Here is a 23723-nt window from a genome sequence, read left to right on the forward strand (position 1 = left end):
CAGATATTCAAAAAGGGGGTGTTGCAATGCGCTTCGGTGATGGGTTGTCACCTTTTTCAAGCATGGATTTATAAAACACGCAATACATTTATAACCATTAACAATTAATTTATACAAAAAGGGGAGGGTTTAGAAGTGGTGGGGTGCATCAGAGCTCCTCTAATTACCTTCCTAAGGTTTGAGGTTATCCCCCAAGGTGGAGTCAAGGGTTGAAATCTAAATGACATCATTAGGAGGCGGGGTAGCCAGTGTGTGTGTGGCAGACATCTTGCATCATCCTTAGTGGTGCACGAGGTTGTCTCATCCAGAGATATTGGTGGTGGCTGCTGAGAGGGTGGGGCAGCATTCATCATGGCTGTAGGCACCCATGCCGGCGTCATCGTGTGGGAGCGTGGAGGTGTCATCGTATCAGCGACACGCATGAAGTTGGATGGACTGTACTAGTCACTGGCGACACACACCTACATAGACGTCATGAAGGAGAAGCCACGGATAGTGACCTGTAGGGCCCACTCACTCAAATAAATAGGAACCAGCAGCACTCACCACTATGCCCAAACCGTGGCAGAGTAAATGATCTAGTAGATGCTTGTCTGATTGGAATCAGATCCTAGGTCCCCAGTATAGGTCCAGAATATAGAAGATGAAGACAGCCTCCACAGGTGCAAAGTTTAGAACAATAAAAGGCCTTTATTCCCCATGGCACATCACAGCAACGTTTCAACCATGTAGCGGATCTTTCTCAAGCTGTAGGGCCCACTGAGTGGACTGGTTGGCATGGTGCTGGATGGCAAAGACCATCCCAGGCATCTACATGTGCGGTGACGTCACCAGGACAGCGGCACGCCCACCACTCAATTAAAGAAAAAGGACATTTATATGTACTGCACACATGAAGTGTGTTCAGGTAAAAATAATAATCTTTCTGTAGCGCCAACTTATTCCACAGTTAATATTTAAAGTCTGTACAGGATGGACCCGAATTTAGAATCCATAAAAATAATACATATAATATACATGAAGATATGTTGAAAAAGGCACAAGTACATATTGTGAAAATCATGGCTAGGAGATTATAACAACACAAAAAATAAGTTAAAGCCATACAACCGATGCCTAAAAAAATAGAGATGAGTGAGCACACTCGGATAAGGCAGTTACTCGAGCGAACATCGCTCTTTCCGAGAAACTGCATTCTCGTCCGAGCAGGCTCGGGGGGGGTGAGCGGGGCTGAGCTGGGGCTGGCGTGGGGGAGAGAGAGGGTCTTTGTATGGCTTTGGAAGGAAATAGAAGTATGGGACCTCAGAGTTTGCAATACAAAGGAAATCTCTCTCTTTATTAGAGTGATCTGTTGATTTTGTTTTACTAATACTAGGTTTAAACTCTTTTCTTCTCTTTACACATTTTAGAGAACGTCTAAAACCTTCTGATAAAGGAACAGGGAACAGGAGGATCGGGCTACAAAAATAGATGTCCCAGATTCTTCTTTTCTCCAACATCATCTTCCAAAGGATATTGATCCACCCCGGACACATTAGAGACTTCTCCGGCTGCCAAACCCACCGTTATCTGCAGGTTTTGGACAACTAAAGTCTAATGTGTATGGGGGGGGGGGGGCTTCTAGGGTCCCTTTACAGGGGACACTTTTTGTCCACTTAAGTGCCCCAAAGTCATCCCGAAGATTACGGCTTCTGTCCTTTCACATAGAAGTGATAACAACCTAGGCCTCTTTTACACGGCCGAGAAAAGCATACCGAGATTTGTGCATTGCGAGACACATAAATCTGGTAAGAAGATTTGAAGCCCGTTCTTTTGAATGGAGTGATTTTTCTCAGAACGCATCGCCCATTGTTTTCAATGGGAAACACGTGCGCTGATTCCCCAACGCGGCTGTAAGCCTCACCAAAAGATTGCTGCTTCACAAGTGATGGGAGGCGGTTTTTGACAAAAAAACGCCTTGCATCCACCAGCACATCACATGTGCCTGAGCGGGATATTGGGCTGAGTGTCACAGCCAGATATCACATTCGGCCGTGTGTAGGTAGCCTTAGTGAATGGAGATGGAGCAGGTTGGGGATCGCCTCCGGCCACCTGGCCTCCATTCACAGAGAACAGGCAGTCTATCATAGAAAAACGATTGTCTGATTACACGGGCCGATCGTCGTTTGATTTTTATATCTGCATAAACTGAATGACAAAAGATCTTATTGTCATTCCTCGTTCATTCACCGGCAGCGTTTACACTGAATGATTATTGATCAGTTTTGCACAATCAAGCGCCCTTAGACACAAACCGTTACCAGCATTTTTTCAAATAAAAACTGCATCTAGTGGTCTAAAAAATATGACAAATACATTTGTTTCCTCCACTACATATGTAACTCTCTTCTTACCCTGTGATATCGGAGGCTGGTGGTTCTCCATCACGATGTCCTTGTACAGATCCTTGTGTCCTTCTAAATACTCGCACTCCTCCATGGAGAAATAGACAGCGACATCCTGACACCTTATAGGAACCTGACAACACAATGATACCGTCATTACCCAGACTCCTCTAGTGCTGTTACTGTATAATTACCCAGCATTCCCAGCAGTGTCACCTCTCCAGTCAGCAGCTCAGTGATCTTGTTGGTGAGTTCTAGGATCTTCTGCTCATGTATCGGTAAGTGAGGAGGAGCCTCTGTGATGGGGCTCCAGCTCTTGCTCCATCCTCCTGACTCATGGAGATGGCTGTTGGGAGTCGTACCATCACCTGATGTCTTCTTCACCATCATGTAATCCTGTATATGGAGAGAGACACAGAGGACTGAACCCAGTATTCATCCATCAGTATAAAATTAGAGATTATGATCCCGCTGTATAGGAAGGGTTTATAAAGATTTGTAAAAAAAATTCCATGACAAAATCTTGATTTTCAATGACACTTGAGGAACTCAAAATGCAACCAAAGGTTTGTTGTTTGTTTTATTGTTTTATATGCAAAAATTATAACACCTCGGAGATTTGTTAGAAAAAATCCCCAACCATGAGAGGCCGGTTGAGAATAAAACTTCAATGCACTTTAAAATCTTAAATATTTTTTGTATTTTTAAGACTGAATATTGAGATTCTTGTGCGTTTTTAGTTCTGTTTATCCAAAACAATGTCTTTATTCTGTTGGCCTAGAGCAGTGATGGCGAACCTTTTAGAGACCGAGTGCCCAAACTGCAACCCAAAACCCACCTATTTATCACAAAGTGCCAACACATCAGGGGGTGGGGCTTATCACGATGTATGATTTTTACACCCGTCGTTCTAACAAGGAAAAGGCCGCTTCAAAATAGACAGCGTGCAGATTTTGACTGCTTTGTGGATGCGGAAATACTGCAGAATGTCCTCAGCGGAAATTTCTGTGGAAAATTCTGCAGCATTTCTGCATCCAAAATCTGCACACTATCTATTTTGAAGCAGACTTGTCCATTTCTGCCACATGTAAACATACCCCAGCGATAATAGTGACCCCCCCCCCCCCATAACTACCCAAGCGGTAACAGTGACCCCCCCCCACAGCGGCCCCCAGTGTAATAGTGACACCCCACAGCTGCCCACAGTATGATGGCAACATCCCACAGCTGCCCCCAGTATAATAGTGACACCCCACAGTGGCCCCCATAGTAATAGTGACACCCCACAGTGGCCCCCATAGTAATAGTGACACCCCACAGCGGCCCCCATAGTAATAGTGACACCCCACAGCAGCCCCCAGAGTAATAGTGACACCCCACAGCGGCCCACAGTGTAATAGTGACATCCCACAGCCGCCCCCAGTGTAATAGTAACACACCACAGCAGCCCCCAGTGTAATAGTGACACCCCACAGCCGCCCCCAGTGTAATAGTGACACCCCACAGCCGCCCCCAGTGTAATAGTGACACCCCACAGCCGCCCCCAGTGTAATAGTGACACCCCACAGCCGCCCCCAGTGTAATAGTGACACCCCACAGCCGCCCCCAGTGTAATAGTGACACCCCACAGCCGCCCCCAGTGTAATAGTGACACCCCACAGCAGCCCCCAGTGTAATAGTGACATCCCACAGCAGCCCCCAGTGTAATAGTGACACCGCACAGCCGCCCCCAGTGTAATAGTGACACCGCACAGCCGCCCCCAGTGTAATAGTGACATCCCACAGCGGCCCCCAGTGTAATAGTGACACCCCACAGCGGCCAACAGTAGTAATAGTGACATCCCACAGCGGCCCCCAGTGTAATAGTGACACCCCACAGCAGCCAACAGTAGTAATAGTGACACCCCACAGCGGCCCACAGTGTATTAGTGACATCCTACAGCCGCCCCCAGTGTAATAGTGACACCCCACAGCGCCCCCCAGTGTAATAGTGACACCCCACAGCGGCCCCCAATGTAATAGTGACACCCCACAGCGCCCCCCAGTGTAATAGTGACACCCCACAGCGGCCCCCAGTGTAATAGTGACACCCCACAGCGGCCCCCAGTGTAATAGTGACACCCCACAGCGGCCCCCAGTGTAATAGTGACACCCCACAGCAGCCAACAGTAGTAATAGTGACACCCCACAGCAGCCCCCAGTGTAATAGTGACACCCCACAGCGGCCCCCAGTGTAATAGTGACACCCCACAGCGGCCCCCAGTGTAATAGTGACACCCCACAGCGGCCCCCAGTGTAATAGTGACATCCCACAGCGGTCCCCAGTATAATAGTGACACCCCACAGCGGCGCCCAGTGTAATAGTGACACCCCACAGCGGCGCCCAGTGTAATAGTGACACCCCACAGCGGCGCCAAGTGTAATAGTGACACCCCACAGCGGCGCCAAGTGTAATAGTGACACCCCACAGCGGCGCCAAGTGTAATAGTGACACCCCACAGCGGCGCCCAGTGTAATAGTGACACCCCACAGCGGCGCCCAGTGTAATAGTGACACCCCACAGCGGCGCCCAGTGCAATAGTGACACCCCACAGCGGCGCCCAGTGTAATAGTGACACCCCACAGCGGCGCCCAGTGCAATAGTGACATCCTACAGCGGCCCCCAGTGCAATAGTGACATCCTACAGCGGCCCCCAGTGTAATAGTGACATCCTACAGCGGCCCCCAGTGTAATAATAACACCCCACAGCGGCCCCCAGTGTAATAGTGACACCCCACAGCAGCCAACAGTAGTAATAGTGACACCCCACAGCGGCCCCCAGTGTAATAGTGACACCCCACAGCGGCCCCCAGTGTAATAGTGACACCCCACAGCGGCCCCCAGTGTAATAGTGACACCCCACAGCGGTCCCCAGTATAATAGTGACACCCCACAGCGGCCCCCAGTGTAATAATAACACCCCACAGCGGCCCCCAGTGTAATAGTGACACCCCACAGCAGCCAACAGTAGTAATAGTGACACCCCACAGCGGCCCCCAGTGTAATAGTGACACCCCACAGCGGCCCCCAGTGTAATAGTGACACCCCACAGCGGCCCCCAGTGTAATAGTGACACCCCACAGCGGCCCCCAGTGTAATAGTGACACCCCACAGCGGCGCCCAGTGTAATAGTGACACCCCACAGCGGCGCCCAGTGTAATAGTGACACCCCACAGCGGCGCCCAGTGTAATAGTGACACCCCACAGCGGCGCCCAGTGTAATAGTGACACCCCACAGCGGCGCCCAGTGTAATAGTGACACCCCACAGCGGCGCCCAGTGTAATAGTGACACCCCACAGCGACGCCCAGTGTAATAGTGACACCCCACAGCGGCGCCCAGTGTAATAGTGACACCCCACAGCGGCGCCCAGTGTAATAGTGACACCCCACAGCGGCGCCCAGTGTAATAGTGACACCCCACAGCGGCGCCCAGTGCAATAGTGACATCCTACAGCGGCACCCAGTGCAATAGTGACATCCTACAGCGGCCCCCAGTGTAATAGTGACATCCTACAGCGGCCCCCAGTGTAATAGTGACACCCCAACAGCGGCGCCCAGTGCAATAGTGACATCCTACAGCGGCCCCCAGTGTAATAGCGACAACCCACAGCAGCCCCCAGTGTAATAGTGACACCCCACAGCAGCCCCCAGTGTAATAGTGACAACCCCCACCCCTCGTCCCCAAGACCAATATACTTACCCCCTCCTCCTCGTGGAAACTTCGTTCCTCCTCTGCACGGCATTGTTGCTGGCACTGATCGCGGTGCATACTGTGACGTCAGTGTGCTGTTGGACACCTTATCCCCCTGCTCTCGCGGAACTAAGTAGACGAGACGTCGGGGAAGGGGGGAGGAGGATCCCGGCTGCACACTGACATTACAGTGTGCGCCAGGATCAGCGCTGCTAGCAGCGCAGCTGAGTGAATGCCGAGAGGGGAGCCGAGGCCCCTGACGGTATTTGCAAGTGGTGAGCGGCACACGTGCCATAGGTTTGCCACCACTGGCCTATACTGCTAAACACAATACTGGACTGTAATGAAATAAAGAAATTGTTTTGGACAAAGAAGTAAAAACACACAAGAATCTCAGAAATTATTATTATATAAATATATACTTTTTTTGCATAATGAACTTTCAAAAACATCAAATGCGTAGGAAGAAAGATATAAAACGAGAATTAAGAGCGAACCAAATTCTTAAAATAGGCATAGGGTCTAGTCATTGGAATCTTGTTCCTCGATGAGAAAATGTTTAGCGGCACAAAACAGTGACTCCAGCATGAAAGTGTATATATTAAGTACGCGGTATATACACTTTGAGGGTGGATTCAGACGACCATATATCAGCTCGGTTTTCACGCCGAGCCGATATACGGTGTCCTCATCTGCAGGGGGGGGGGGGGATTGAAGAGCCAGGAGCAGGAACAGAGCTCCCGCCCCCTCTCTGCCTCTCTGCACTATTTGCAATGAAAGGACGCGGGATGGGGCGGGGCTAAATAACAAGAATTAGCCCCACCCCGCCTCTCCCCACTGCAAATAGTGCAGAGGGGCGGAAAGGAGGCAGAGAGGGGGCAGGAGCTCAGAGCACTGCTCCTGGCTCTTCCAGGCTCCCCCCTTGCAGAGAGAGACGCCATATATCGGCTGGGCGTGAAAAGCCAGCTGATATATGGTCGTCTGAATCCAGCCTGAAACAGAGATTTACAAGGAACACTTAAAAAAAATCGGTGATGTTTAAGTGAACTCTTGTTCTGCCAGCAGTTAACCTAAACATTACAGAATCTTTACCACCGCTACAACAGACTTTAATTAAGAGAGTTTGCCAAAATTTTTTTATTTTTTTTTTATTTACTTTTATCTCAGATTGAAAACAACTTGGAATCCAGCCATACCTCTACTTTCGACGCTTTAGGCCTCCTTCCCACGAGCGTGACGGGCTCCGCCGCGTAATATTCCGCAGTGAAGCCCGTCACAGCGCCCCCCAGAGCCCTATACTTACCAGCGGACGATAGCGTGAAGACGCTTCCCCGCCCACCGCCGTCGCGTCGTGTGACACGCCCACCGCGTCACGTGACGCGGCCGGCAGCGTCACGTGACGCGCCGGCCGCGTCAAATGACGCTGCGGCGGTAGGCGGGGAAGCGTTTTTTCACGCTATCTCCCGCTGGTTACAGCGGGAGATAGCGTGAACGGACGGCTTCCATTGACTGCAATGGAAGCCGTCAGCACGTACAGCCCGTCCTCACCCGCAGCAAATAGAGCATGCTGCGGGTGAGGACGGGAGAAATCGCGGTGCGTAATTCCGCGGTGGAATTACGCATCGTGAGCATTGTGCTATTAGGTTCAATAAAACCTAATAGCAGGGGGCTACGCAGCGGATTTTTGCCGCGAATTTACGCGGCGTAAATCCGTTCGTGGGAAGGAGGCCTTAGTCTTTCGAGGGTTTCCAGTTTCGCCGATTCTTCAGTGCAGAATCTTGCCTCTTCTTTCGTCGCTTGCTTCTAGTTTTGCCGGCGGCCCAAGCGACCTTCGCTGCTTACATCACAGCCATTCATAGATTTCTCCTATCACAGCCATTCATGGATAAATAGCTGTGATTAGAGCATCCAGCGCGGGTTGTCATTCAACTGACCCAGCCAATCAGAGCAATCTCTTGCTGGAGTCGGGGGATTTCAATCCCCCGTCACTAGCAAGATGTTCTGCTGACCTGACAAGCCGTTCACGGAGCTCTGGAGAGCGGCGCCCGGGACACCGATAGCACCTGCAAGGTGAGTATGTTGATTTTTTTTCCCCTCAGGCAGTGTAGCTAGGGCATTTATCACTGCCAAAAACACAGTACCATTCATATCAATGGGCAACGCAGGGCCGAAAACGCTTGTGTGAACAGCCCATTGAAATGAATGGGAGCGTTGTACAGCGTTTAGCGCTGCATTGAAACAGCAGTGCTAAACGCTGTACAAAAATGTGGTTTGGTGTTTTTTGGAATGTCTAGAACGAATTAATTGGATTTACATTGATTACTATGGAAATAATTACCTCTAGTTTCATTAGTTTCAAGTTTAGCTGATTTCTTTTGGACAGATTACTAACAAAACTAGAGGTTTACTGTATTTTAAAAAAAAACAGCCTCTTTTTTCTGTCGATCACCCAACCGTCCTCCCATCTTTAGTCTATGAACTGCAGTCAATTAACTTAAATACAAGAAAAAGTAATCTCTCAGTGATACGAGTGAAAAAAGCACCGATAGGACTCTTGGCAAGACTCAAAAAAACAAAAATCCATGACATTTTTAGGTATTCCTTGATTTACCATATATACGCGAGTATTAGCCGACCCGAGTATAAGCAGAGTCAATAAGTTTTACCACAAAAAGCTTGTAAAAAAAAATGTATTTTACCAGATGTGTCTGTGTCCCCGGCAGCAGTGCGGAAAGCTGCTTCAATTTCTGTGATCCCGGCGGCGGTGTGGCAAGCTGCTTTAGAATTCTCCCCGCTGTCATCTCCCAGCTCGCCTTTCAAATCCCCCGCCATCAGTGCTGTGTAAGTAAGCGCTGTGATTGGATCGAGCGCCGGCCAATCACAGCCGGGCCTCGATCATTTACAGCCAATCACAGCCTGATGACGGGGGATGAGAGCAGGGAGAATTCAAGCAGCTTGCTGCACCACCGCCGGGAACACAGAAATTGAAGCAGCTTTCCATACTGCTGCCCAGGACATATACGCCGTCTGGGAGGGGGGTAATGCAGGTTTTTTTTTTAACCCTTCCATGACCTGAGTATAAGCCGGGGGGGGGGGGGGGGGGCTTTTTCAGCACAAAGAAATGTGCTGAAAAACTCGGCTTGTACTCGAGTATATATGGTACATCAAATCCCAGGTTTTCCATGACGTTTATGAACCCTGAAAAAGCTCTACAAGAGACGCTAGATGGACACCATGACTGTATAGATGTCAACTTAGTGGCAAATAATAAAGTCTCCAGGCTGACCTCCGGCTAGGTGATCCTGCTGGCTCCTGGCTGCCTTTTCCTCCTCATTACAACGAGCCTACTTACCATTCTCATTGCTCCTACAACATTACTATTAGCTCATTGGTTCCCACCATACAGAACTGACCATATTGGGGGCCGATCTTCACATTCTCTGCTGCTCAGTTCTTTAGTTCTCCTTCACTTGGAAGGTCTGGAAGCCGTTATACAGGACACTGGATTGTTCCTATTACTTCCTAGAGTGTTTTTTCTCTTCCCTTAGTCAGACTTGTTACATAATACAATAAAGATGATAGAAATACAGGAAAGGTTACCTCTCCGGTCAGCAGGTAGATGATCTCTAAGGTGAAGCTTAATATCCTCTTGGTAATCTCATTGCTGGTCTTCTCTATCCTCGGTGGGTCATTCATGAGGACCATTTTGGATGAGAGTATGAGAGAACTGGATGAACTGGAGGGTTCTAGTGCTGCCGGCCCTTTATGAGAGAAGGAGAGACTCTAAATCATACGGGGACATCATCATGTGTGATATACAGAACCTCACTTACTGAGCATTGAGAGACGCAGGTTCTCAGAGCCGTCACCACATGTATACGGGTATGTTCACACAGACGGCAGATGTTTGCTGTGGATATTGACATTCCAGGGCAAGTTCCACTACAAATCTGCACCAATTATAATTATGGGAATCTGTGCTAGAATCCGTATGATACAGAATTTTCCTACATGCAGATTTGAAATCCTCGTGCAGAAAAAAAAACATAAAAGTTACGTGTCACTTTTCGTGGATTCCATGCTATTTCCATACTGAGAATTAGACACGCAAATTTGCAGAAATCCACAGTTCTCGGTATCCACGAGGGAAAATCCATGTTGAATTCTGCTATCCGAACACCCGTAAAGGGCCACTCCCCAGTGTGTATATATAGTGTTACCTTGTTTAGTTATTCCTTCCTGTCTGAGTCTCCCAGCCCCCTTCTCCTCAGATGGTCATGTAATCTCAGTCCTGACCAGCCAAGATCTACTTGGGGTTATGTATTCAGCTTCTAGTCAGTTTCACAGTCTGTGTGATGCTGTTGCATGAACCTATCACAGAAACTGTCCAGAAGGAGACACTGACACTCCTATTACAGTTACTGATGACGATCACAACTTCTGTCACACAGGTATAATAGAGGAGATCACAGCTCATCCTCCTGACTGTATACTTATGGTCCGTGAATTATTTAGATAAATATAGAAGACAATGATTATTAACGGGATTGTATAATTTTAAACAATTGAGGGCATATATTCAGCATGGGCCATCAATAGAAGATCAGTAATAGAGATGAGCGAGTGTACTCGGCCACGCCCCTTTTTCGCCCGAGTACCGCGATTTTCGGGTACTTCCGTACTCGGGCGAAAAGATTCGGGGGGCGCCGTGGGTGAGTGGGGGGTTGCAGCGGGAAGTGGGGGGGGGGGAGAGGGAGGGAGAGAGGGCTCCCCCCTGTTCCCTGCTGCTACCCCCCACGCCGCCATGCCTCCCCCCGCCCCCCGAATCTTTTCACCCGAGTATTGAAGTACTCGAAAATCGCGGTGCTCGATTGAGTAATTACTCGAAATGAGTACGTTCGCTCATCTCTAATCAGTAATGGTCCACCATCAAGGATCCCCGCTGATCAGCTGTTCACTGGATCAGTGCGCTTGTGCGCACTGATAACCAGACAGCTCTGTTATCACTGCAGTGGCCAGTGTTGGTATTACAGGCAAAGTCAGCGGCTTTCCAGTGAATGTGGGGAGTCTCTGCTAAAAAAAAAAAAAAATCACTGCTATGTCTATTCATCCTTCTTTCAAGTCCTCTCTCCACCTGCTGACACTATGCCGGTTGTGTCAAATCACTCCTAGATCACCCAGGTGGGGTCATCTCTAACCTGTAACGTGTTTGGATATTGTGTATATTGACATATGGTTTGTTTTGCTGCAGTTGCCCATGACTATTATTTGTATATCTGTTTAATAAAAGATATATTTTAATAGGGACCTTTTTCAGCGATTACTACAGGCAAAATTCGCATTCACTTCAATGGGAACTGGCCACTGCAGTGGGGACAGAGCTGTCAGCTTCCAGCAGTAATCAGCTCAGTGCACGAGTGAAAAGAGCTTCTGTGCAGCGGACACCTGATGATCTATAACTGATGGCCTATCCTGTTGATAGTTTATTAATACTCTACAACTGGATAACCCCTTTAAACTGTCCCCTCAGCAGGCAGACATGGTATAGCCTCTGTGCTGATGTATCGTTGGATTGATTTAAAAGTTTAAAAAAAATCTCAGCATCAAGATGGTGGCTGATGAGCATCAGACAGGGGGCTGCGCTGCAATGCTGTACTAAGGCCGGCTTCACACCAGCGGATGTGCGATTGCTCGTGCCTCAGTGAGACATATCTGCGCTATGAACGAGGCTCTTCTGCGCTCGTATCGGCGTATTTCACGGCACTTTTTCTGCCCCGGACACAAACACTCCGATGGAAATGGTGGATTCATCTAATGAGCCCGGGATGGGTTCCTTCTGCAGCGGATCAGGCATCTCCGCTCACAGCTGCGCATCCTCCCCGCTGACTTCTATGGGGCCGTTGGTGCGCAAATACACAGAAACATAAGTCGTGTTCTATCAGTGCGGCCGAAACGTGTGCAGAAAATACACACATGTGAGCGAAACCACGGAGAGCCGCGGGTTCTTTTCACTGCATACTGTGCGCAAATATATCCGTGTGAAGCCGGCGGAACAGAAGGGAGACCGAAAAATACAAGAAAACCGTGCGAAACCCTGCGGCGTTTCTTACCTGCCGGGCGGAGTCACACGCAGAGCTCTGATATCAGTGTGCTGGATATGTGTATATATATCCTCTGGCTGATAACAGAGACAACAGTGGGGATGAGGGGCTGCTACACTGTAATAGCTGAAGGACCTGTGATGAAGTCTGTCATGTGATCAGTAAATAAGGGGGCGGGGCTTAGCAGTGAGGAGAAGTGGTGGCTGGAGGACCTGTGATGATGTCACTGTCATGTGATGTGATCAGAAGGGGTGGAGCTTAGCAGTGAGGGGGGGGGGACGCGAATTGTGTGCATCTGAGGAGTAATATAGATATATGCGTGAGGAGGAGAAGTGATGGCTGAAGGACCTTTGATGATGTCACCACCATATGATCAATATATAAGGGGGTGGAGCTCAGCAGTGAAAAGTGGTGGCTGAAGGACCTGTGATGATGTCACCATCATGTGATCAGTATATAAAGGGGCGGAGCTCAGCAGTAAGGAGAAGTGGTGGCTGAAGGACCTGTGATGATGTCACCATCATGTGATCAGTATATAAGGGGGCGGAGCTCAGCAGTGAGGAGAAGTGGTGGCTGAAGGAGCTGTAGTACTGTGTGCTCATAGAGCACGGTCAGTACAAGAACAGAGAGCTTGTCCTTTGGGGCTCTCTCACATGGGGGTGTTTTTCATCCGTTTATCGGAAGCGCCGGTGATCTGTGGGCTTCTTTATTTCCATATATAAGCGGTGAAGGTGGTTTCTTTTTGCCTTTATGTACTGAAACCAGTATGTGTCTATACATTGTATAAGATCAGGGTGGAGGGAGAAGGTGCGTGCATGCTTAATTCATTAATGCCCTCCTTGAAGGGGGACAGCTGTTAAGCTGTGAGAGAGGCCATTTTTTTGCCTGCAATGCCTCTAGAGGTTTTTATCTATGTATCCCACCATGTGGTAAAGAATAGAGATGAGCGAGCATACTTGTCCGAGCTTGATGCTTGTTCGAGTATTAGGGCACTCGAGATGCTCGTTACTCGAGGCAAGCACCACCCGGTACTCGAGTCAATTCCATTTCCTTCCCTGAAATTTTTGCGCCATTTTCTGGCCAATAGACATGCAGGGAAGGCATTACAACTTCCTCCTGTGACGTTCCAGCCCTATCCCACCCCCCTGCAGTGAGTGGCTGGTGAGATCAAGTGACCGCCGAGTACTTAAAGCGGTCCCACCCGCAGCTTGCCTCAGACAAACGCTGGCAGAGATTAGGGAGAGTGCTGCTGGTGCTATAGTTGGAGGGTTGGCATCTTCAAGAGCCCCAACAGTCCTTCTTAGGGCCACATCTGACCGTGTGCATTACTGCTGTGGCTGCTGGGAGCAGTTTTGCACAATATTTTTTTTTTTTATATATCGGGTGTGCAGGCTATAGCGTTCTCAGGCTGCAGTCTGTACTACGTAGTATAGGGGCAGTATTGGTCAGGCAGGGACAGCGGGTAGTGTGGAATCCTGTCTAGAAGAACCCCAACGGTCCTTCTTAGGGCCACATCTTACCGGGTGCATTACTGTTGTGGCTGCTAGGAGCAGTTTTGCACCTTTTTTTTTTTTCCTCTTAGGCTATGCAGACTATTGCGTTCTCCGTCTGCAGCCATTATACAGAGTATAGGGGCAGTATTGGTGAGGCAGGGACAGTGCTAGTGTAGAATCCTGTCAATAAGTACCCCCAAAAAAGCACCTGTTTAGGGCTATCTGTGACTGTGTGCATTTAACTCTGTGGCTGCTGGCAGTTGTAGTACCTCACTATTGCACAGCTAGGCCTGCCTGCAGGCTTCTGTATAATTTTTTTCCTGGCTGCAGTGTGCGTTACATAAGCGCTGTCTCCCTCCAACGGCAACCCAATAATAATTCAAAAATTTCTTACACCGCTGTGTGTCTGCCGTCAACTGCATGCACGGTCACAGCCCCCCCCCCCCCCATAGAGGGGAAACTCAGACGCAATATAGCCTGCATTGCATTGCCCAAAAATTAACCAAAAAAAAAAGAAAATCCTTACGGCTAGCTGTGACTCTCTGCATTTCACTGCGTGTCTGCTGTGAGGTCAGGTGTACCAGTATTGCATATTGCACAGCTAGGCCTGCTTGCAGTCTTTTGAATAATTTTTCTCCTGCCTGCAGTTTGTATTACATAAGCGCTGCCTCACTCCAACTGCGCGCCAATAATAATTCAAAATTTTTTACACCACTCTGTCTGCTCTATTCGTAATCCACCATGCTGAGGGCTAGGGGTAGGGCTAGAGGACGTGGATTTCCAAGTGAGGGTGTGGGCATAGGCCGAGTTCCTGGTCCAGGTGAATCGCAGCCGGCTGCTGCGGGATTAGGCGAGAGGAAAGGTTCTGGGGTCCCGAGCTTCATATCACAATTTTTGGGTCCACGTCGTAGACCTTTATTACAAAATGAGCAGTGTGAGCAGGTCCTGTCGTGGATGGCAGAAAGTGCATCCAGCAATGCCTCCAGCAACCTGTCTTCTACGCCGTCCACTGCTGCAACTCTGAATCCTCTTGCTGCTGCTTCTCCTTCCTCCCAGCCTCCTCACTCCATGAAAATGACACATTCGGATGAGCAGGCCGACTCCCAGGAACTGTTTTTGGGCCCCTGCGCTGATTGGGAAAAAATGGTTCCTCCCCCACCTGAGGAGTTTGTCTTGACCGATGCCCAACCTTTGGAAAGTTCCCGGCGTCCGGGGGATGAGGCTGGGGACTCCCGGCAACTGTCTCAAGAGCTTTCGGTGGGTGAGGAGGTCGATGATTATGATGAGACACAGTTGTCTATCAGTGAGGCAGTAGTAAGGGCAGTAAGTCCGAGGGAGGAGCGCACAGAGGATTCGGAGGAAGAGCCGCTGGACGATGAGGTGACTGATCCCACCTGGTTTGCTAAGCCAGCTGATGACAGGTCTTCAGAGGGGGAGGCAAGTGCAGCAGCAGGGCAGGTTGGAAGAGGCAGTGGGGTGGCCAGGGGTAGTGGCAGGGCCAGAGCGAATAATCCCCCAACGGATTCCCAAAGCACCCCCTTGCGCCAAGCCACTGTGCAGAGGCCTAGGTATTCAAAGGTATGCATGTTTTTCAGTGAGAGCGCGGACGACCGATGAACAGTGGTGTGCAACCTTGGTCGCACCAAGATCAGCCGGGGAGCCACCACTACCAGCCTCACCACCAACAGCATGCGCAGGCATATGATGGCCAAGCACCCCACAAGGTGGGACGAAGGGCGTTCACCGCCTCCGGGTTGCACCACTGCCTCTCCCCCTGTGCCCCAACCTGCCACTCAGATCCAACCCCCTCTCAGGACAGAGGCACGAGTATCTCCCGGCCTGCACCCACACCCTCACCTCCGCTTTCCTCGGCCCTATCCAGCAATGTCTCTCAGCGCACCGTCCAGCTGTCACTAGCACAAGAGTTGGAGCGAAAGCGCAAATACGCCGCCATGCACCCGCACGCTCAAGCTTTAAACGTGCACATCGCCAAATTGATCAGCCTGGAGATGCTGCCGTACAGGCTTGTGGAAACAGAGGCTTTCAAAAACATGATGGCAGCGGCGGCCCCGCGCTACTCGGTCCCCAGTCGCCACTATTTTTCATGGTGTGCCGTCCCAGCCCTGCATGACCACGTCTCCCGCAACATTGTACGCGCCCTCATCAACGCGGTTACTGGGAAGGTCCACTTAACAACGGACACGTGGACAAGCACAGGCGGGCAGGGCCACTATATCTCCCTGATGGTGCATTGGGTGAATTTAGTGGAGGCTGGGACCGAGTCAGAGCCTGGGACCGCTCATGTCCTACCCACCCCCAGAATAGCGGGCCCCAGCTCGGTGCAGGTATCTGCGGCGGTGTATGCCACCTACACTAAACCATCCCCCTCCTCCTCCTACGTAACCTCTACCTCGCAATAAGGATGTGTCAGCAGCACGTCGCTAGCAGTCGGTGTGGCGTGGCAGCACAGCGGTGGGCAAGCGTCAGCAGGCCGTGCTGGAACTACTCAGCTTAGGAGAGGAGAGGCACACGGTCCACGAACTGTTGCATGGTCTGACAGAGCAGACCGACCGCTGGCTTTCACCGCTGAGCCTCCAACCGGGCATGGTCGTGTGTGACAACAGCCGTAACCTTGTGGCGGCTCGGCAGCCTCACGCACGTGCCCTGCCTGGCCCATGTCTTTAATTTGGTGGTTCAGCGGTTTCTGAAAAACTACCCACACTTGTCAGACCTCCTCGGCAAGGTGCGCCGGCTCAGCGCACATTTCCGCAAGTCCAACACGGACGCTGCCACCCTGCGGACCCTGCAACATCGGTTTAATCTGCCAGTGCACCGACTGCTGTGTAACGTGCCCACACGGTGGAACTCTACACTGCACATGTTGGCCAGGCTGTATGAGCAGCGTAGAGCTATAGTGGAATACCAACTCCAACATGGGCGGCGTAGTGGGAGTCAGCCTCCTCAATTCTTTACCGTGGTGTGGGCGTGGATGACAGATATCTGCCAGGTCCTTGGAAACTTTGAGGAGTCTACCCAGATGGTGAGCGGCGGTGCTGCAATCATTAGTGTCACCATTCCTCTGCTATGCCTGTTGAGTAGTGCCCTGCAAAGCATAAAGGCTGACGCTTTGCGGTCGGAACAGGAGATGGGGGAAGACAGTATGTCGCTGGATAGTCAGAGCACCCTCATGTCTATATCTCAGCGTGAGGAGGAGGAGGGGGGGAAGAGACAGCTGGACCCACTGCAGAGGGTACCCATCCTGCTTGCCTCTCATCTGTTCAGCGTGTATGGCCTGTGGAGGAAGAGGAGGACCCAGAAAGTGATCTTCCTAGTGAGGACAGCCATGTGTTGCGTACAGGTACCCTGGCACACATGGCTGACTTCATGTTAGGATGCCTTTCTCGTGAGCCTCGCGTTAGACGCATTCTGGCCACTACGGATTACTGGGTGTACACCCTGCTCGACCCACTGTACAAGGAGAACCTTTCCACTCTCATTCCCGAAGAGGAAAGGGGTTCGGGAGTGATGCAATTCCACAGGGGCCTGGTGGACAAACTGATGGTAAACTTCCCATCTGACAGTGGTAGCAGCAGAAGGCGCAGTTCCGAGGGCCAAGTAGCAGGGGAGGCGCGGAGATTAGGCAGCATGTTCAGCGCAGGCAGGGGAACACTCTTGAAGGCCTTTTCCAGCTTTATGGCTCCCCAGCAAGACTGCATCACCACTCCCCAGTCAAGGCTGAGTCGGAGGGATCGTACCACCATCCTCCGTGATGCCTCTGCTCCATACAACTATTGGGTGGCACGAACTTGCGCTGTATTCTCTGGAGGTGCCGGCTTGCCCTGACGCTAGCGTCTTGTCAGAGAGGGTGTTTAGTGCAGCTGGGGGAATCATCACGGACAAGCGTACCCACCTCTCAACTGCCAGTGCCGACAGGCTTACACTCATAAAGATGAACAAAGCCTGGATTTCCCCAGACTTCTCTTCTCCACCAGCGGAGAGCAGCGGAACCTAAAGATTCTTTTCGCTGCACCCTCAGATTAAAGCACTCTTCTCTATCACCAGGAAAACGGGGCATTTATCTTTGTCAATCTGTCTCTGACATTAGTCCTCCTCCTGCTACTCCTCCTCCAGAAACATGTCATCGTGCTTAACGGCCAATTTTTTTTAGCGGCCCAAAAGGCTCATCTAACAATGTTTTTACAATTTTTCAAAGTTTCAAAAGTATTGATACTTCAACATGAACCAATTTTTTTTAACAGGGCTGCCTACAGCCTCTGTTAAAATTAAGCAACATTGAGCTGTATCTTTCCAAAAAATGTTATGGGTTTTACCTGCCCTCTCGGTTGATAAATTTTTCAGAGGTACACTTGTACTCTTGGTACACTTATTTTTCAGACCCACGCCTACACTCTTATCCAACTAATTTTTCCGGCCTTCGCCTACGCTCATGGTACCCCAATGTTTCAGAGCTTGGCCTATACTATTACTGCAGAAATTTTACTGGGGTCTGCCTGCCTATACTTCTGCTACAAGAAAGTTACAGGGGTCTGCCTATACTGCTGCCACTTAAATGTTACAGGGGTCTGCCTATACTGCTGCCACTTAAATGTTACAGGGGTCTGCCTATACTTCTGCCATGTAAATGTTACAGGGGTCTGCCTATACTTCTGCCATGTAAATGTTACAGGGGCCTGCCTATACTGCTGCCACTTAAATGTTACAGGGGTCTGCCTATACTGCTGCCACAAGGATGTTACTGGGGTCTGCCTATACTGCTGCCACAAGGATGTTACAGGGGTGCCGATACTTCTGCCACAAGGATGTTACAGGGGTCTGCCTATACTGCTGCCACTTAAATGTTACAGGGGTCTGCCTATACTTCTGCCACTTAAATGTTACAGGGGTCTGCCTATACTGCTGCCACAAGGATGTTACTAGGGTCTGCCTATACTGCTGCCACAAGGATGTTACTGGGGTCTGCCTATACTGCTGCCACATAAATTTTACAGGGGTTTGCCTATACTGCTGCCACAAGGATGTTACTGGGGTCTGCCTGTACTTCTGCTAGAGAAATGTTACTGGGATCTGCCTATACTGTTACTACAGAAATGTTACAGGGGTTTGCATATACTTCTGCTACAAAAATGTTACTAGGATCTGCCTATAGTGCTGCCACGTAAATTTTACAGGGGTTTGCCTGTACTGCTGCCACAAGGATGTTACTGGGGTCTGCCTATACTGCTGCCACATAAATTTTACAGGGGACTGCCTATACTGCTACCAGAAGGATGTTACTGGTGTCTGCCTATACTGCTGCCACTTAATTGTTACAGGGGTCTGCCTATACTTCTGCTACAGAAATGTTACTGGAATCTGTCTATATTGTTACTACAGAAATGTTACAGGGGTCTGCATATACTTCTGCTACAAAAATGGTACTGGGATCCGCCTATGCTTCTGCTACATAAATGTTACAGGGGTCTGCTTATACTTTTGCAGCAGAAATGTTACTGGGGTCTGCCTTTACTTCTACATAAATGTTACAGGGGTCTGCTTATACTGCTGCTACAAAAATGGTACTGGGTTCTGCCTATGCTTCTGCTACATAAATATTACTGGGGTCTGCCTATACTGCTGCTACATAAATGTTACAGGGGTCTGCCCATACTGCTGCTACACAAATGTTACAGGGGGTCTGCCTATACTGCTGCTACACAAATGTTACAGGGGTCTGCCTATGCTGCTGCTACACAAATGTTACAGGGGTCTGCCTATACTACTGCTACAGAAATGTTACTCGGCTCTGTCTATACTGTTACTACAGAAATGTTACTAGGGTCTGTCTATACTTTTACTACTGAACTGTTACTAATACTGGGCTCTGCCTATACTCCTGCTACTAAAATGTTTCAGGGGTCTGCCAATACTGCTGCTACAGAAATGTTACAGGGGTCTGCCAATACTGCTGCTACAGAAATGTTACTAGGGGGTCTGCATATACTTCTGCAACTAAAATGTTACTGGGGTCTGCCTATACTTCTGCCATGTAAATGTTACAGGGGTCTGCCTATACTTCTGCTAATGAAATGTTACTGGCGTCCGTCTATACTGTTACTACAGAAATGTTACTAGGGTCTCCCTAGACTTCTGCAACATAACTGTTACTGGGGTCAGCTTATACCTTTGCTACAGGAATATCACAGGGGTCTGTGTATACTATGGGTGCACTAAGTCTTCCCATCGCAGTGTTCTACCTATCTGGACACACGTAGCCATAGTCGCTGACACGCGGCTGGTCACCCCGTTAATGAATACCGACAGGGACCGTGACTCCCCTGCCGGTATTCATTAACCAGCACTACTAACCATCGCTGATCCCGGCGCACACTGTGATGTCAGTGTGCACCAGGATCCTCCTCCCCCCCGTTCCCCGACGTCTCCTACCTGTTGGTTCTGCGGGAGCGTCCGGGGGAGAATGCGTCCTGCAACACACTGACGTCACAATGTGCGCGGAAGATCATCGCTGCTGGAGGGCGCTGGGCACAGGAGAAGCGGAGCATCCATGCATCCACAAGGTAAGTACATGGGTCGGGGGGGGGGGGGGGGGGGTTCGCTGTGAGGGGGCAGTCAACGCTGAGGGTCCGCTGTGGGGGGGCAGTCACCGCTGGGGGGGCCTCTGTGAGGGGGCAGTCACCGCTGGGGGTCCGCTGTGGGGGGGCAGTCACCTGTGGGGGGCATTCAGCGCTGGGGGGCCGCTTTGGGGGGCAGATAATGCTGGGGGCCTCTGTGGGGGATAGGTAATGCTGGGGGGCGCTGTGGGTGTCGCTGTTGGCGGGGCCGCTGTTGGTGGTGCTGTCGCTGCTGGGAGGCTGCTGTGGGGTGCGCTGTCGCTGTGGGGGGCCGCTGTGGGGTGCACTGTCGCTGCGGGGGGCCGCTGTGGGGTGCGCTGTCGCTGCGGGGGGCCGCTGTGGGGTGCGCTGTCGCTGCGGGGGGGGGGGGGGGGCGCTGTGGGGTGCGCTGTCGCTGCAGGGGGCCGCTGGGGTGGGGTGCGCTGTCGCTGCTGGGGGCTCATCATTACTAAGATAAGTGAGGTGGAGGCTGGGAGAGGTGAGGGCCTGTGCTATGGGTGTTTTGGGTTGATTAAATACAGTTATACATTACAATTATACATATTTGTTATTTAAACTATAAATATCGTGAATTTATGGATTTTTTTTCTCGAAGTGACACATCACCCGAGTTATGCTCGGTTTTTTGGCGAATATTGACACACCGAGCTCAAAAGGTTGCCCATCACTGGACTTAGGGCATGGAGTGTGGGCCGAAGCCAGCATGTATTTTCTCTCACGTTACCACAGCTATCCCGGGCACTGCAATGGGAGTACTTTATGTACTGTCTGTGGGTTCCTGGGACCCACCCATGCTGTGGGTGCACACAGACTTCCCATAGCGGTGTTGTACCTGCCTGGCACTTTAAATAAAACCCAGACTGACTAGGGCATGGAGTGTGGGCCGAAGCCAACATCTATTTTCTCTCACGTTACCACAGCTATCCGGGGCACTACAATGGGATTTCTTTATGTACCTTCTCTGGGTTCCTGGGACCCACCCATGCTGTGGGTGCACACAGACTTCCCATAGCGGTGTTGTACCTGCCTGGCACTTAAAAAAAAAAAAACAGACTGACTGGGGCATGGAGTGTGGGCCGAAGCCAACATCTATTTTCTCTCACGTTACCACAGCTATCCGGGGCACTGCATTGGGACAAACAAGAGGAGCGATACAGCGCTAATGAGACGTTCACAGCTACGCTAGCATCGGAGTCCGCTCTATGCCCGCGATTACTGAGGGTTTGTGCAGAGGCCTATGTCTTCGGCGCAGTGAAAGTCTGCCATGTTTGGGCACTCTGATTTTCTTTATGTGTACTGTCTTTAAGTTCCTTGGACCCACCCATGCTGTGGGTGCACACAGACTTCCCATAGAGGTGTTTTACCTGTCTGTCCCCAAAACAGTGACAGACTTGGGTAGGGTGCAGAGTGCAGATGGTTTACCCCTTGCGTTGTCGATGAGGTATCCGACACCCAAACAGAATGAGTGGTATGTGGACACATGGAGTCCCTATTGCTATGTCACTCGCAGCACCTTGGGCCACACAAGGTGTTTGATGGGACAGAGGCTGACCCAGGGCCAGCTCACATACTTCCCACACCGAGTATTGCTGAATTGTGGAGATGTGTAGAAGTGCTGGGCTGGCAGCGGAGTCCCCTTTATAACCACGTTTGCAGCTCCTGACGGAGGTGGCACAGGACTGGAATGAAGATTGAACGTCAATTTCTCATCGATTCTCAACAGCATTGTGGGCTATCGCCCCCCCTCCCTTTTAAAGAGGGTCGCTGCCTGGCCCTGCCAACCCTCTGCTGTGTGTGCCTCGGGTTCCTCCTCATCGCAGATGCACTTATAAATAGACATGAGGGTGGTGTGGCTATGAAGTGAGCGTGTGGCACGAGGGCAGCTGAAGGCTGCGCAGGGACACTTTTGTGTGCGCTGCGGACGCAGGGTCATGCAGTGGGTTGGGCAGGATGTAACCCAGGAGAAGAGGCAGCAGTGTGTCCCGAAGGCAGTGCTTGTGCCTAGTTGGAGGTAGTGTGGTGCTTAGCTAAGATGTGCCTTGCTGATGAGGGTTTGTCCGAAGTAAAAATTATTAGGGGGGGGGGGGCACACTCTTGCCACTATTGTGGCTTAATAGTGAGACCTGGAAGCCTGAGATGCAGCCCAGCATGTTGCCTCTCGCCTGCCCTATCCGTTTCTGTGGCGTTTCCATCACTTTCGTAGGTTTTCCAGATTTTCACAAGTGAAAACCTAAGCGGCGCATTGTTCATATAGAAAAATGCTCGAGACGCCCATTGACTTCAATGGGGTTCGTTACTCGAAACGAACCCTCGAGCATCGCGGAAAGTTTGACTCGAGCAACAAGCACCCGAGCATTTTGGTGCTCACTCATCTTTAGTTCTGACCTATCTTTTGACGAAACATGCTGGAAGCTCCCATAGACTCCTATGGGAGCTGGAAAAAAAGGGAGGGGGTTTACCTGTGTATGACGCTCGGGACAGACAGCTGGTGCTATTTAAGCAATAGAAGTTATTCCGAGAATTTTCAACCAGCTTTTTTTCCCTGTGATACTCCTATGTGAATGGACGAGAAAAAGCTAATTAAGCTCAAGACTCTATTGCAGCTATTCTTCCTTGTTGCAATTTTCGGCTGATGCAGCCGGTGTAAAAATGCATCATCCATGTGAATGAAGCCTAAAGCTCATACTACATGCCCTAGATCTTCATGCAAGAATTCCAAGATGTTCACCCCTACTGACTCAAAAGCACAAGAAAAGTTGGTTCCAGAATGCCCAAGACCATATAAATAAGCTGAAGATGTTTTGGGATTCTGTTCTGTGGAGTGATGAAACACAACTGGGAATATTCGGGCCTTTGGATCAGCGGTATGTCTGGAGATGGAAAAATGAAGCAGATGCTGTAAAGAACCCCCTGCCTACAGTGAAGCCTGACAGTGGCTCGGTAATGCTCTCGAGCTGCTTTGCTTCTTTTGGCATTGGAAACATTCAACGTATGGAGGCAAGATGGATTCAGTCAAGTATCAAACTCCCAGGAGGAAACGTCACGCCTTCTATGAAAAAGCTAAAGCTTGGATGTCATTAGACCATCGAAACCTCAAAGTCCACCAAGGCTTGGTTTCAGATTCTGGAGTGGCTGACACAGTCATCTGACTTGCGCCCCATAGAACATCTTTGGTGGGATGTGTAGAAGGCGGTTGCAGCATGCAAACTCAAGTATATAAGCAAACTGGAGACTAGTTCAAAAGAAGAAAAGTTTCCCCCGTGCTCCGATACTTAAAAAGATTATAATAGACCGATGGTCCGTAGGTTACATAAACCAACTTTATTGGTACAACGCACCTTGGCATCCTTGACACGCCTTTCTCATGCATAAAATATAGTTAAA

The 23723-nt window shown here is 50.2% G+C and overlaps 2 pseudogenes; both read right to left on the bottom strand.

Moving 5' to 3' along the window:
- LOC136615389 (zinc finger protein 850-like) overlaps window positions 1-23723 on the bottom strand; it is a 304670-nt pseudogene that overhangs the window by 213909 nt on the left and 67038 nt on the right.
- Window positions 1-23723, bottom strand: part of LOC136616051 (zinc finger protein 208-like) — an 85498-nt pseudogene that overhangs the window by 5766 nt on the left and 56009 nt on the right.

This window comes from Eleutherodactylus coqui, chromosome 1 (genome assembly GCF_035609145.1).
Source record: "Eleutherodactylus coqui strain aEleCoq1 chromosome 1, aEleCoq1.hap1, whole genome shotgun sequence".
Lineage (NCBI taxonomy): Eukaryota > Metazoa > Chordata > Amphibia > Anura > Eleutherodactylidae > Eleutherodactylus > Eleutherodactylus coqui.